The sequence below is a fragment of the Amblyraja radiata genome, chromosome 1 (assembly GCF_010909765.2).
Source record: "Amblyraja radiata isolate CabotCenter1 chromosome 1, sAmbRad1.1.pri, whole genome shotgun sequence".
NCBI classification, from domain to species: Eukaryota; Metazoa; Chordata; class Chondrichthyes; order Rajiformes; family Rajidae; genus Amblyraja; species Amblyraja radiata.
Genome location: NC_045956.1, coordinates 36,800,485 through 36,817,678, shown reverse-complemented (window position 1 = coordinate 36,817,678; position 17,194 = coordinate 36,800,485).

Here is a 17,194-nt window from a genome sequence, read left to right as displayed (position 1 = left end):
CATGGCAGCCAACCTGTCAAATGAACGTCCAATCGACGCCAGGATACAAAGCCGGGAAGACTGCGTTCAGTACATCACACCAAATACTCTTCTGCTTGGCCGAGCATCTCAGTGCGGAGACATCAAGACTTTTGACTTTTCCAGCTACCCCTACAAAAGACTTAGAACAATGCAGTCAGAGGTGAACAAGTTTTGGAAGAGCTGGAGCCAACGCGCCGGTCCTAACTTGTTTATAAGGAGCAAGTGGCACACCACTCAGAGAAATGTCACTGCCGGAGACATTGTCTGGTTAAGTGACCAGAATGCACTGAGGGGGCAATTCAAGCAGGGCAGAGTCGTCAGCTCCAATCCAGACCTCCAAGGCATCGTGAGAGACGTTAATGTACGGATCTTTCCAAGTTACTCCATTCCTCTGACAAAGGCTTTGAACGGAAGGGCAAGGCATTCCACTCAGGGGAAGGAGAGGATCCAAGCCACGATTGTTCACAGGGATGTTAGGCGGCTGGTTGTCTTGCTTCCAGTAGAAGAACAAGACAGCAATGCATCAGGAGACCAAGTTCAAACCTAGACTTCAAAGTTTGACTTTAAAGCGTCGATCTCCCAAGTGGTTCCATTGGAAGATCGAGTGGGAGGTGTCAAGTCAAACTGTAATGAAAGGTATTACCTGCCTCCAAGTTAAAGGGGGAGGAGTATTATGTATGTAATATAATTGGTGTTACCGGCCTCCAAGTTAAAAAGGGAGGAGTGTTAGGTATGGGGTAATTAGGATAAGTAATTGGTGCCTTGTGATGTCTGGGGCAAGTACGCATGAGCAAAAAAGACAAGGTGGCGTCCTGCAGTAAAGAAGCTTGTATGATTCCTCCCGTGTCCGAGCCTTCATTCAAGACTGTTCAAAGCATCCGAATACACAACAATTGGCGACGAGGAGAAAAGAACGAAGATAAGAACAAGGCCAGCAAGAAGAATCGAAAACAAAAGTTAAAAATAGAAGTAGTATTTGGAAACAAGTGGGACAGCACCAAGCCAAATGGTTTTGAATTGGCGCCAAAGAGAAAAAAGGTAGGAACGGGAAGCAATAGCTCAGGGAAGAGCTAGGAAAACAAGCAGGAGCAGTAAGGGTTACCAAGCACGGTGTCAGCTTACCTGGTATGTATCCACGGCTGTGCAGCCCACAGCCAAGCCCAAGCAACAGCCACAGACGTCGGGTGGGGGCCTAGTACCGTGAAGGCCACGGACAGGTCCAGAAAAGCCACCGACAAGAGGGCCGTGTAGCCCACGGCCAGCCCCAGTAGCAGCCACAGACGTCAGGTGAGGGCCTAGTACCGTGCAGGCCACGGACAGGTCCAGAGAGCCACTGACAGAGGCTGAGTCTTCAGCCCAACTGGGAACAGTCAACCCGGTGGGGGGAGAAAGCAGAGAAAGCCCGGTCGGGAGCAGAGTCAGCCCAACCGTGAACAGAAAAGCAGACAGGCCCGCGAGAGAAGCGGAGATAAGCCGAGTTCCGCCCGGGGCTTTAAAAAAGGGCACACAGCACCGGAAGCGAGGAAAAAGACGGAAGTTGACTTGCGGCTAAAAACTTGAACAGTATAATCTAAGAGACTGTCCTAAAAACTGCTGCGATCGCCAGCGAAGGCATGCAGGATTGATTCTACAGCACCCGATTGGCAGCCAGTTTTTCACTTGCTAAAAGACTAAACTGTTAAATACCTTAAGACCTACAACATCCAAATGCCTTCAAAGTAATGGCTGAAGCAATAAATCAAGTGAAACTGTCAATTAATTGCTGAATCTGCCAAAATAAAAGGAGAAGAAAAAAAATGGAAAAGAAGTGGTTTGGTCATTGAGCGAAATCCAGTTCATCATTTCGGGGTGGATGAATCAGATCCCTTTCAAGCGGGGAATCTGCACAAAAACATTAGAAGACTTGACAGTCATCAAATCTGTGTCTGTCATCATATCCGGTTATGTCGTCATATCCCGGTATGTCGTCATATCCAGGAATGTCATCACATCTGGGAAAGAACATCATATCCGGGTATGTCGGCATTTCTGGGAATATCGTCATATCCGGGTATGGCGTCATATCCTGGAATTTCGCCATATCTGGGATGTCGTCATATCTGGGAATGTCGCCATATCTGGCTATGTCGCCATATCTGGCTATGTCGCCATATCCGGGTATGTCCTGATATCCGGGAATGTTGCCATCTCCGGGAATGTCATCATATCTGGGAATGTCATCATATCCGGGAATGTTGTCATATTCAGGATGACATAATATCCGGGAATGTCATCATATCCAGAGATGTTGTCATATCCGTGAACTTCGCCATATCCGGGTATGTCGACATATCTGGGAATGTCGTCATATCCGGGTATTTCGTCATATCCGGGAATGTTGTCACATCCGGGTACGTCGGCATATATGGGATTGTCATCATATCCGGGTATGTCGGCATTTCTGGGAATATCGTCATATCCGGGTATGGCGTCATATCCTGGAATTTCGCCATATCTGGGATGTTGTCATATCTGGGAATGTCGCCATATCTGGCTATGTCGCCATATCTGGCTATGTCGCCATATCCGGGTATGTCCTGATATCCGGGAATGTTGCCATCTCCGGGAATGTCATCATATCTGGGAATGTCATCATATCCGGGAATGTTGTCATATTCAGGATGACATAATATCCGGGAATGTCATCATATCCAGAAATGTTGTCATATCCGTGAACTTCGCCATATCCGGGTATGTCGACATATCTGGGAATGTCGTCATATCCGGGTATTTCGTCATATCCGGGAATGTTGTCACATCCGGGTACGTCGGCATATATGGGATTGTCATCATATCCGGGAATGTTGCCATATCCGGGAATGACACCATATCTGGGTATGTCGCCATATCCGGAAATGTTGTCATATCCGGGAATGTTGTCATATTCAGGATGACATAATATCCGGGAATGTCGTCATATCCAGAAATGTTGTCATATCCGTGAACTTCGCCATATCCGGGTATGTCGACATATCCGGGAATGTCGCCATCTCCGGGAATGTCGCCATCTCCAGGAATGTCGTCATATCCGGGAATTTCGTCATATCCGGTAATGTTGCCATATCCAAGATGAATGAATGAATGAATGAATGAATACGTTTATTGTCATTGCACAATACTGTGCAACGAAATTCCATTACATCTCCTCCGGTTAAAAAAATACAAACACGACAACCATTGACACATATGTACACTTATTAGTAAAATAATAAATAAGTATTTTAAAAGAATTTGGCGGCATTTCTTGGAATTACATTTTCCTTCCCCAGTGTTCTCTGTTGAAATTAAGCTCTTTTATCGCACATGGGTAGAAACTATTTTTTAGTCTACCGGTGCGAGCCTTCAGAGACCTGAATCGCCTCCCAGAGGGTAGCAGAGTGAAAAGGTGGTTGGCAGGGTGGGATGTGTCCTGCTTGATGTTTGTGGCCTGGCGCAAGCATCGGGCCCTATATATATCATCCAAGGAGGGCAGTTGAGCGTTTGTAATGCTCTGTGCAGTTTTTATAATTCCCTGCAGCGCCCTCCTCTCAGCCACAGTGCAGCTAGCAAACCACACCAGGATTCCATAGGAGAGGATACTTTCCACGGCGCATCGGTAGAAGGACAGCAACAGCGGCTGTGAGATGTTTGCTCTCCACAGAGACCTCAGGAAATACAGCCGCTGATGAGACTTCTTCACGAGAGTGACGGTGTTCATTTGCCATTTGAGGTCCTGGGAGATGTTTATTCCCAGGAACTTAAAGCCAGTGACTCTCTCCACCGTGTCTCCTTTGATGTATAAAGGAGCAGGTTCCTCTCTCCTCTTCCTCCTGAAGGCGACGACCAGTTCTTTTGTCTTTGATGTCTGGAGTACCAGGTTGTTTTTGGTACACCAGACAGTCAGTTTTTGGACTTCATCCCTGTAGGCAGACTCGTCGTTGTTGTTTATCAGTCCCACCACAGTCGTGTCATCCGCAAACTTGATGATCCTGTTTGTACTGTGTGTTGGTATACAGTCACAAGTGTATATTGTATACAAGATGGGACTCAGCACACAACCTTGTGGCGCTCCTGTGCTGAGCGTCAGGACTGGGGAGTAATTGGACCCCATCCTGACAGTCTGTGGGCGGTCTGTTAAAAAGTCCTTAATCCATCCGCATGTGTTTGCATTAACACCCAGATCAGACAGTTTGTCCACCATTCTGCTGGGGATGATGGCATTAAATGCAGAACTAAAATCTACAAATAACATCCTCACATATGAGCCAGGACGCTCCAGATGTGTCAGTGCAGAATGTAGAGCTATGTTGATGGCATCCTCCGTTGACCTATTAGCTCTATATGCAAACTGATGCTGATCCAGGGTGGATGGGAGTGAGGACTTAATGTGGGCCAGGACCAGCCATTCAAAACACTTCATCACCGTTGAAGTGAGAGCAACAGGTCTATAGTCATTCAAGCTGGTAATGGATGTTTTTTTGGGTACAGGCACGATGGTAGCAGTCTTAAAGCATTTAGGGACAGTGCACGTTGACAGAGAGAGGTTAAAGATGTCGCTAAAAACCTCCGCTAACTGGTCTGCACAGTCCCGCAATACTCTCCCTGGGATGCCATCTGGGTCAGCAGCCTTCCTGGGGTTGACCCTGCGGAGTGTTCTTCTGACGTCCTCCGTACTCACAGTGAGTGGCACAGTGAGTGCCAGGTCGTCAGTGCTGGGTGCGGCAGCAGGTGCAGGCTCTGCCTCATTCAGCTCAAAACGGGCGAAAAAGTGGTTGAGCTCCTCAGCTAGCGAGTTGTTACTGCTGCTGATGATCGCCCCCCCCTTGCCCTTGTAGTTTGTGAGTTGCTGAATGCCCTGCCAGACACGCCGAGGGTCCCTCTCGTTAAAATACCCCTCTAACCTTCTTCCATAGGCTGTCTTTGCCTCTTTAATGGCTCTCTTTAGTTTAGATCTGGCAGTGCTGTACAATTCATCACTGCCAGATCTAAAGGCTGAGTTGCGTTCCCTCAGCAGTTTCCTGACATCCCTGGTCATCCATGGTTTGTTGTTTGGATAGCACCTGACCTCCCTGTCGACAGTGACGTTGTTATAACCATATAACCATATAACAATTACAGCACGGAAACAGGCCATCTCGGCCCTACAAGTCCGTGCCGAACAACTTTTTACCCTTAGTCCCACCTACCTGCACTCATACCATAACCCTCCATTCCCTTCTCATCCATATGCCTATCCAATTTATTTTTAAATGATACCAACGTTGATACAGTTCTGTATATAGAACATGACTGTGGATGTGTATTCTTGTATGTCCTGGTTTGCAAACAGGTCCCACTGGGTGCGCTCAAAACAGTCCTGAAGTTGGGCGGCAGCGCCCTCGGGCCAAGTCTTTATATTTCTCACACTGGGCTTGGTTCTCATAATGAGAGGTCTGTATGCCGGGGTGAGAAAGAGTGATAGATGGTCAGACTGGCCGAGGTGAGGGAGAGAAGAGGCTTTGTATCCATCCCTAATGTTGCTGCCGGAATGTCCTCATATCCGGGTATGTTGTCATATCCAGGAATGTTGCCATATCCGGGATTGTCATCATATCCGGGTATTTCGCCATATATGGGAATGTCGTCATAGCCGAGAATGTTGTCATATCCGGGTATATCGTCATATCCAGGAATGTCGTCATATCCGGGAATGTCGTCATATCCGGGAATGTCGCCATATCCGGGAATGTCGCCATATCTGTGTATGTCCACATATCCTGGAATGTCGCCATCTCTGGGAATGGCATCATATCCGGGAATGTCGTCATATCCAGGAAAGTCGTCATACCTGGGTATGTCGTCATATCCGGGTATGTCGTCATATCCGGGAATGTCTTCATATCTGGGTATGTCGTCATATCCAGGAATGTCATCATATCCGGGAATTTCGTCATATCCGGGTATGACGTCATATAACCATATAACCATATAACAATTACAGCACGGAAACAGGCCATCTCGACCCTTCTAGTCCGTGCCGAACACATAATCTCCCCTAGTCCCATATACCTGCGCTCAGACCATAACCCTCCATTCCCTTCCCATCCATATAACTATCCAATTTATTTTTAAATGATAAAAACGAACCTGCCTCCACCACCTTCACTGGAAGCTCATTCCACACAGCCACCACTCTCTGAGTAAAGAAGTTCCCCCTCATGTTACCCCTAAACATCAGTCCCTTAATTCTCAAGTCATGTCCCCTTGTTTGAATCTTCCCTACTCTCAGTGGGAAAAGCTTTTCCACGTCAACTCTGTCTATCCCTCTCATCATTTAAAAAACCTCTATCAAGTCCCCCCTTAACCTTCTGCGCTCCAAAGAATAAAGCCCTAACTTGTTCTATCCGGGTATGTTGGCATATCCGGGTATGTCGTCATATCCGGGAAGATCATCATATGCAGGTATGTCGTCATATCCGGGGTATGTCGTCATATCCGGGAATTTCGTCATATCCGGTAATGTTGTCATATCCGAGATGTGGTCATATCTGGGAAAGTCGTCATATCCGGGAATGTCGTCATATCCGGGTATGTTGTCATATTCGGGAATGTTGTCATATCCGGAAATGTCGTCATATCCGGGTATGTTGTCATATTCGGGAATGTTCTCATATCCGGGAATGTCGTCATATCCGGGAATGTCTTCATATCCGGGAATGTCTTCATATCAGGGTATGTCGTCATATCCAGGAATGTCGTCATATCCGGGAATGTCGTCATATCCGGGAAAATCGTCATATCTGGGAATGTCGCCATATCCGGGTATGTCCACATATCCGGGAATGCCGCCATCTCCGGGAATGTCGTCATATCCAGGAATGTCGTCATATCCTGGAATTTCGCCATATCTGGTGCCATCAACATGAGTGTTTTGAGCATAGATTGTTCCAGGTTGAGGGATCTGGCTGGTGGCCATCCCCTGAGGTATGTCAGGACCACACTGACATCCCATATACCTTGGTCTAGGGGGTTAGAGTTGTAAATACCCTTCATTAGTTTGACCACCAGCGGGTGGGACCCCATGGTCTGTTGTCCTGGAGCTGGTTTTAAATAGACAGACAGGGCACTTCTAGCTGTGTTGGTGGCTCTGTAGCTGAGTCCTTCATCGTGGTGAAGGTTCGCCAGGAATTCCAGTACGTTGGTAACTGTAGCGGTTGAGTAGGTGGTCCCTGTATCCAAGCAGTATTTCTCCCATTTTTTGATGCTGGACAAGTGCTGTTTTTTAGTGGAGGGATGCTGACATGGTGTCGAAGGTTTGTTCTGATAATCCCAGTCCCAGAAGTGGTTTGTGCAGAATCTGCAACCCAGGAGTTTGATTTTTTCATGGCACGGGTGGCTTGTGCCCGACACTGGGTGTTAATAACTCTGGGTCACTGGGGAATACCATTGGAGTTTCAACAACCATGTCATGGAGTATCAAAATACCTGAAGCGGGGCTAACCTCATAACATCTACGCCGGAAGCGATATCGATGTCGTACCCCACAGACGAGTGGGCCACTCACTACGGTGTCGGAAACTCAGACACCGTAAATTTATTTGATATACTTTTTTTTTTTATCACAATATGTCACATCTATGTGTTTTTTTTTCAAGGACAATCGCAGAGGGGAACTACCAAGGAAGTCTATAATATAAATGCCCCCAAAATAACCAGAGTCCTGAGGTATGGATGCACCATAATAAATAAGGTCATCAAAATTGGCAAAAATGTATGACGACAGTCAAAAGAAAATGGGAGGAATCACACTATATAGTTGGAATATAAGGGGTATTAATGAACCTATTAAAAGGGGCAAGATACTAGCTCAGTTGAAATCATACAACACGGACATTTTGTTTCTACAGGAAACGCATCTTAAACATCAAGATCAGACGAGACTGAGGGCGAACTGGATAGGCCAAACATTTCACTCTTCATTCACTTCCAAATCTAGAGGTACTGCAATCATTATTCGTAAAGGAATTCCATTTAAATCAAAGAATACTATTTCAGATAAGGAAGGGAGATACCTTATAGTAGCAGGAGAGATCAATAATACGCCAATTACGCTGGTAAACATATATGCGCCCAATTTTGGTAACCCTCAATTTTTTAATAACATTCTGAATATAATTGCAGAATTTAATTATCAAAATGTTATAATTGGAGGAGACTTTAACTGTGTTTTAGACCCTTATCTAGATAAATCGATGCAAAAACAGAAAGGTAATATGAAATCTAAAACCAGTGAACTTTTACATACATATATGGAAAACACAAATATAGCAGATGTGTGGAGGATTGCAAACCCGACGGGAAGGGATTATTCGTTTTATTCAACGGTGCATAAAACATACTCACGGATAGACTATTTTCTTGTGGATACAAAATTAATTCCGCATACTATGAACCCTAAATACCACATTAATGCGATCTCAGACCACTCTCCGTTAACTTTTTTTTAAACTAGAAGGAATGTCTATGAATAAATCGTTCTGGAGGTTTAACTCGCAAATTTTAAAAGACCCACAAGGGAGTATATATCTAAAAAAACAGATGGACCTATTTTTTGAGATAAATGATACACCAGATATATCCCCCATGCTATTATGGGAATCCTTCAAAGCATTTATTAGAGGAGTCATTATTTCATTTCAAGCTTATCAAAATAAAAAGAATAAGAATGAACAAAGACATTTAGAAGAACAAATAAAACAATTAGATACAGATAATGCTAAAGATCCAACTATGGATAAACATAATAAAATCCTACTATTGAAATTCAAGCTAAATAAATTACTGTCAGAGAAAGTTATAACATTATTTCAAATCACAAAACAAGAACACTTCGAATTAGGGGACAAACCCCACAAACTTCTAGCACGCCAATTGAAAAAACGGGAAAAAGAGAATGCAATACTAAAGATTAAATCAGACAGAGGGGAATTATTAACATTACCCAAGGATATCAATAAAAGATTTGCTCAATTTTACCAGAATCTATACACATCTAAAACGTTAATAGACAATAATAAAATTTCAGAATTTCTAGATAATTGTAACCTACCACAATTAGAACTGAGGGAACAAGAGGAACTGGGAGCACAAATTACTTCTAAGGAGATAGAAGACACAATAAAAACACTAAAGAATGGAAAAACACCAGGACCAGACGGATTCAGTAATGAATTTTATAAAGCTTTTTACGACATAGTTACTCCACGATTACAGAAAATGTATACATATGCTTTTAAAGAGCAAAGCTTACCTGAAACACTAGCAGAATCAACGATCATATTAATACTTAAAAAAGATAAAAATATAGAAGAACCAGGATCATATAGAGCTATCGCTTTGTTAAATACGGATCAAAAAATAATAGCGAAAACACTAGCCAGTAGACTAAGCAGGTATGTTAGTAGACTAATAAATGAGGATCAAACAGGATTTATACCTAAGAGACACTCATTCAATAATTTGAGACGTTTGCTTAACATAATGCACTCACATAAATCTCATGACCAAGAGTTATCTAGCATCTCACTGGACGCAGAAAAAGCGTTTGATCAAGTAGAATGGGATTATATGATTAAAGTATTGCAAAAATCCCAATTGGGAGAGAACTTCATTGCATGGATAAAACTATTATATAACAAACCTACGGCTAGAATACTAACTAATAATATATTATCCTCGAAATTTGAACTATCAAGGGGCAATAGACAAGGATGTTCATTATCACCACTGTTATTTGCTTTGGTAATTGAACCCCTTGCTGAAAAATAAGAACACACCTGGATATTTATGGTTATAATACAAAATATTCAAATAACAAAATATCCCTATATGCCGATGATGTACTACTGTACATCACAAAACCACAAATTAGTATACCAAATATATTAAATTTAATTGAGGACTTTGGATCCTTCTCAGGATATAGAATAAATTGGAACAAAAGTGAAATTATGTCGATAAAACCAAAAGACTCAACACACCTCCGGAAATTCCCCTTTAAAATAGCTACAGAAAAATTCAAATATTTGGGAATTGAAATTACTAGAAATTACCAGGATATGTTTAAAGCCAATTATAATCCCTTACTTAAGAAATTAAATAATTTGATTAAATTCTGGAAAACACTTCCGATGTCCTTAATAGGCAGAATAAATGCTATAAAAATGATTTTCTTACCACAAATCCTATACCTATTTCAATCAATACCTATATATCTCCCAAAAAAGTTTTTCAAAAAATTGGACTCAGACATTACAAATTTTATATGGGATTATAAATCCCATAGAATACAAAGAGCACACCTTAATAAACGAAAAGAGTTGGGGGGTCTAGCGCTCCCTAACTTTATGTATTATAATTGGGCAGTAAATATTAAAAATATGATTCACCTGCTGGACAATTCTGCCCAGCAGGCGGACTGGATTGTAATGGAAAAAGAGGACTGCTCTCCGTGTAATATAGGAGCGACTATCCTCTCACCAATAAATTTGAATAATAAAAATTATAATAAAAATCCAATTATACATAGCACAATTAGAACATGGAAACAAATAAAACAGAATCTAAAATTAAGAAACCTATCTCTCTCAATACCAATAGTCAATAACCCATCGTTTAAACCATCAATCATAGACAAATCATTTATACAATGGGAAAGAATGGGAATATAAACGCTCGAAGATCTGTATGAATTGGGAAAATTACTATCATTTCAACAACTACAACTGAAATATAATTTGAAAAATAACCAATATTTTAAATATCTTCAAATTCGTGATTATCTGAAAAAATACACAAAAGACTATCATAATATGCCTTCCGATTTACTGGATGAAGCAATGAAGACAAAGGCGGAATCAGCTAATCTAATATCATACTTATATAATATCATTTTAAACTGGGAACAAGAATTAGCTATAAAAATTTCAAAAGAGAGCTGGGATAATCATTTACTACAGGTGCATAAATGTTCGATCAACGTACGACATACGCTCATCCAATTCAAAACATTACATAGACTATATTATTCAAAAACTAAATTAAATAAAATCTTTCCTAATGTTTCACCAATCTGTGATAAATGTCTGTGTCAAGAAGCTACCATAGCGCATTCTTTTGTTTTTTGTACAAAAATCCAAAAATTCTGGTATGAAATATTTGATATTTTTTCAAAATTAATCAAAATAAAACTGGTACCAAAACCAGAATGGATCATTTTTGGAATATCGGAAGGTATCCCTGAATTAAACGTGTATCAGAAGAATTTATTCAATTACTGGCTAATAATGGGAAAAAAGCTCATACTTAAATTCTGGAAAAATGCGCCCACACCAACAATAAAAATGTGGACATCAAATATGTTTGAAACATTACACCTGGAAGAGATGAGATTCCTCTTAGCAGGTAAAGCAGACCAATTCCAAAAGACGTGGTCTACGTTTCTGGACCTATTACAAGCATGAGGTGCAATAGTAATTTTAAAAATAAATAAATAAATAAATGGTATCAGGACTTGGCAATGGGGGGTAAAACAACAAAAACAGACTTGGTTGGTAGTCCCCTTTCTGCGGAGTTTAATGTTATAATAGAGCGATTGTTCCTACTTTCTTTTTCTTTCTTTTCTAGGGTCTACTTTCTTACTTTACTTCCTTCTCTAACTTCTTTTCTAAGGGGCTTTCTTTTCCCAACACTCTCTTGCACTTCACGACTCTTGCGCACTTTCTTTACTTTCCTTACTTCTATCTTTTTCTTAAAGCTCAAAAAAATGAAGTGGTACAAAAAATGTATTAAGATATATGTGTTGTGTATTATTGTAATTTACCGTACTTCTAATAAAAATAATAAAAATTTTTTTTTTTTTAAATACTTGAAGCAGAGTCCATTTGTATTGTGCGTAGTCCCCGACTGATGAGGCAGAAGGGAGGAAACGAATTTCCCCAATCCAGCGCGAATGCATCTACCGCTGCTGCCTCAGGGTCTGGTTCCCAAGCGACATACATAGGTACCTGGTGATTTAGCCTTGATGCAAATAAATCGATATCTGGCGTGCCATATTGCTTGATAACTTTTTCAAATGTTTTGGGGTTTAACATCCATTCGATGTTGTCATTAAATTTACGTGACCTGGTGTATGCCACTGTATTTAGCTTACCTGGAAGGTAAGTTGCTGATATCCAAATATGTCTTTCGACACACCATTGCCAAATTGTGTTGACCAACTTGTCGCATGATACCGATTTTATGCCGCCCATATGGTTAATGTATGCCACCACCGTAGTATTATCTATTTGTAACCGTACATGCAAGTGATGCATATTTGTGCATATGCTTTTAAACCATAAAAGTCACACAACATCTCTAGATAATTAATGCCCAGTGTAAGTGGTAATGATGACTCTGGGTTAGTCCATCTACTACCTGTGCTGGATATAGAGTTAGTTGCTCCCCAGCTTTGAGCACTGGCATCTGTTTGGATAACTAACGTAAGGTTAGTGATGATAATAGGGCTGAAACTATGCCAAAGGTTTTTTGCCCACCACTGTAGTTCTGATATTGCTTCAGTGGGTAACTTTATGACATGATCATAATGACCTGTATGTCGTTTTGGTGCCTGTACCTTTGCTCTTTGTAAGTTTTGACAGTGCAAAGGTCCAAATTGTGTAGCCGGAAATGCTGCTACCATTTCCCCAATTACTCTGTTACTTGTCGAATAGCTGGTAGTTCGTTGACCATTAAATTGTTGCATGATTGTGCCAATTCAACTGTTTTGTCTCTTGACAATGTTACAGTCATGTAGACTGAATTAATTGTGAAGCCCAAGTAGTCCATGATTGTGGATGGCTTCAACTTAGATTTATCTGGATGTAAGACAATCCCAGGGTTTCGAATAACTGTTTGGTAGCTGATACAGCTAACATAGTCAATTCCATGGTCTTGCCTATTATTTAAGATATCATCAAGATATGCCATGACAATATGTTTTTGTCTTCTGACTATTGCCAGAGCTGGTTTTAGTATCTTAGTGAATGATCTTGGGCTGATGTGAACCCATTGGGTAACGCTTTAAACTGCCATAGCTGCCCCATCCAGGTAAATTTTAGGTATCTGCAAAGATCCTTGTGAATGGTACTAAATAGTAAACATCTTTAAGATCAATGCTTGCCATGAAGTATCCTTTGGAAATTAGTTGTTTGGCAGTAACAACCGTTTCCATTTTGAAATGTATTAAGCCCCTATTTTCTATATGCTGGTAGGAACCAGACCCACCTACCTCCATGGTTATGGGTATTCTTCTGTTTCCTGCCGGTCCAACGAGTCTTGCACGTTGTCTGACGTGGTGGTGATGTTGGGGGGTGGCGCATTTTCCATGGGGTCCGCTCTGGGCCCTGGTCTAAAGAAGACTTCCGGGGATAGAATGCGGACCCCGAGCTTTACACCAGTTCCATATGGTAGACGTCGACTGATGGATGCAATGGGGTGCTGCTGCTTTAGGAATTATTGTTTTTGGTTTGCTCGTCCTGGGGCCTGCCCTCATGAGACTGAAAGTTTTTTAAGACCTCTTCCATATCCTTCATATGCTTTGTGAGGTTTTTGCCAAAGAGCAGTGGGTCTGGCTCAGTGGCTGGGGTATGCACAACCCCGCAAATTTAGGATTTTATGGCAGGTCTTATGATTTGTTTACGAAGGTTGTGGTCATCTCCGTATTTGTCCACGGAACGAGCAAACGATGTGATGGCTGACGTCAGGAGCCTGAGGATCCGCTGCAGTTTTAGCTTCTGGTTCCGAATATTTGCCCCAACGTGCCCCCACTTTTGGCTGTTTACAGCCGGCACTTTAAGGGACTCACAGTTCTCTGGAGCTGTATACGCCTCTCCTGTAGGGCCTTTAACGGCCTCCTGCACGTGGGGTTGCCACGTAGCGGTCCACCACACCTAGCAGCTCTTCCTGTTCCTGCACCCCTTGCATACTCCCGACATCTTCAGCCAGCCAAGTCCTGGTCACCAAAGCTACTCTTGGGTAAGGAGGAAGCAATGGACAGTGCACAAGACACTGTGGAGGGAGTGCCTGAACTCCCCCTGCGAGAGCGCCCCTCACGAAGCACGTCTCGCTGGAGCTCCTGCTCCAGGAGCTGCTCCATGCGGCTCAGGCGGCTGTCTCCCCTCCCCGTGCGGGTGGAGAGACGTCCCCGTCCGACAAGTCGGAAGCCACCGGCCGGACGCCTCTTCCGTGGCTTTACATCCAGCTCAGGCGCTAGCGGGACTGGGCTCGGCACGGTGTCGGGGAATAGCGGAGCGCCCGGTAACCGGTCCTACTGCCTTGATGCTGCCCCCCCCCCCAGATGGAACGCTCCTCCGTGGAGTCGAGCGGGGGACAGGTTTGTCCAAGGGCCTTTCTTCTCTGCCTGAAAAGCAGAAGGCTCCTGCTGTGAAAGAAAAACCCGACCTCAGCTTACCTGACGGTCCGTTCTTTCACCCCGTAGCGGGAGCGCCTGACTCCCGATGCGGCCGCTGTTGCACTGCTGGCGTAATGCCGCGCATGCGTGCTGAACAGGTTCTTCACGTAGTCACTCACGTGACTCCGAAGTAAAACCCTCTCCATCTAGTGAATCTCCAATGGATTCCCTCCAATATCCAACATTGGGGGTAATTGAAATGGGTGTACGTGAGGCACGGATGAGCATGCTGCCCTGGTGGGCTATGTTGTAGAGTGAATTTGATTCCTCATGAGTAATGAGTAGTGAGTCTGATGTCTCCCCACTCTGGCTAAAAATTGAATCCATGTTTGTTTCAGAGACCTCTCTCCCAGTGTTGCTCTTTTTCGGAGCACAGGTTCCCTACAAATTAGTTGGCCATAACTTCATTCTCAGAAACTCCGTAAGGATTCTGAATCAAATAAAAAAATTATTTGGATTGGTAAATATCTCAGTGTACACCTCTATAGTACACAATCACTTGTTCAAACCTGCACTGACGGATAGAGTGTTTCTGGACAGGAGGGGGAAGGGGCTGTTGTATTGATGATCTCTACATAGATAATAAATTTGCCTCATTTTTTCAGCTCCAAACTAAATATCGCCTTCCTCAACAACACTTCTATCACTACCTTCAAGTCAGGCATTTCGTACGGGAGCATATCCCAGAATTCATAGTCAAACCAAAAAGTCACATTCTTTATGATCTACTTCTCTCACAGCCTGACTCTAAACACTTGCTCTCCCGCTTTGTCTGCCTTTACGACACCAGTTGAAGCCGGTCATCTCAGGGAGGCCTGGGCTGCAGAATTGGGCACTCCTGTGTCAAATGAACTGTGGGAGGAAGGTTTGTCCGGTATACAGAGCTGCTCTATTAGTTCTAGATATAGATTAATTCAATTTAAAGTCTTGCATAGACTACATTATTCTAAAACCAAACTTAACAAGATTTTTGAATCGGTTTCCTCCATGTGTGATGTGGTACTGATGTGGTACTGCAGAAGGATCACTATCACATTTATTTTGGCACTGTCCAGTATTAAGTAATTTCTGGAGTGACATATTTAACTGTCTTTCCAAACAATGTCGAATAAATATTCCGCCTGATTGTAATCTGGCTACTTTTGGTTGCTCTGACAATACAAGGGCCCTTCCTTCCCACCAGAAGCAGATTCTTAGAGCAGGTATGGTTGCAGCTAAAAAAATAATATTACTGAATTGGAAGTCTCCACTCTCCCCATGTTTCAAGAGGTGGCTCAACGAAATGCTTTCTATTGCTAAGATGGAACAGATTTGTTTTAACAAAGGGAATTCACAAAATTATTTTTTGAAGGTGTGTAAACCATTTTTGATATTGCTTGATGAGGCATAACTGTCTTATTTGTTTATTTTGCTGCTGTGCTATGTCTTTAATCTGAGCGAACTTTGATCTTGCACTCTGATATTCTGGCTGCCCTCCACTCGTTTTTTTTTGTTTTGTTTTTTTTGTTTCTTTAATTGTTGTTTTTTGTTCTCTGTCTACTGTGTGTTTGTTATGATAAAATTTGAAAAAACAGTAAAGAAAAAAAAAAGGGGGAGGAGAGAGAGAGAGAGAGAGAGAGAGAGCGCGCACTTTTCATAAACTAACAAAAACATGCATAAACGTTTGATAAATGAACAAAAATAAACATACTTAAGTTTTTTAAATTCATATAACATCCCTAAATGATGGGTGAAAATTACTAAATAACGTGGGTGAATGAGGGACTGCGTATATCTGCATGCCAGGAAGCACAGACAGGACTGACGGAGACCGTGCATGCGTCGCTTGATGATACACGAATCCGTCACGTACAACTCCTGTCCACTGACCACTAAAGGCCATTTCACACTGGCGCCGTATAGACGTCGCTAAATATGACGTCGCTAAATATGCTAAATAGACGTTGCTAAATATGCCGTACGCGTATAATAAATAACAAATATGAAATTAGACATAAATTATTCAAAAATGCATTTACATATGATTAGCCTATTTATTAGTACTTCTCTCTGAACCTCTAGCAACCTCTCGCGGAACCCTAGCATTCGGGGGAACCCTGGTTGAGAAACACTGGCATAGGATACAAGATAAAGCCCAGTAAAGTTTAATTAAAGATTGTCTGACTGTGGACATTGAGGTAAATTAAGTCTCTGGTCCGCTCTATAATTGTTCATAAAATGGCTCAGTTGCCTGATAATATGTGCATAGAATGTTTAAACTGAAAGTGATCTTCAAATTTGAGGTTTTGCCAGAGTTATCTTCTATCAACGTTCCCAGCTCTCCAGTTTTGTGTTGTGCTTTTGTTGATTCACGTTTTTCTCTCACATCGGTTGTTTCGACAATAATCGACCAGGCACCAGGGTTGCTTTAAACGTACGTTTATTGAGCTTGGTAGTCTCCACACAGGTTTAACAACCTAGCAAAGAGTCCAGCTGACTGCCCTTAATTGCAATGCTTTATATACATTAATGCCACCGTTTAGCCCCCTCCCACATTACCCAAACAATCGACAGACCTGTACACAATGGTCATGATAACAGGCACGTACACAATGGGAGATGTTAATTAGTGGAACAATACTAGAGCTAAGACAGGGACATTTCTCAGACATTCGGGAGCCAGCG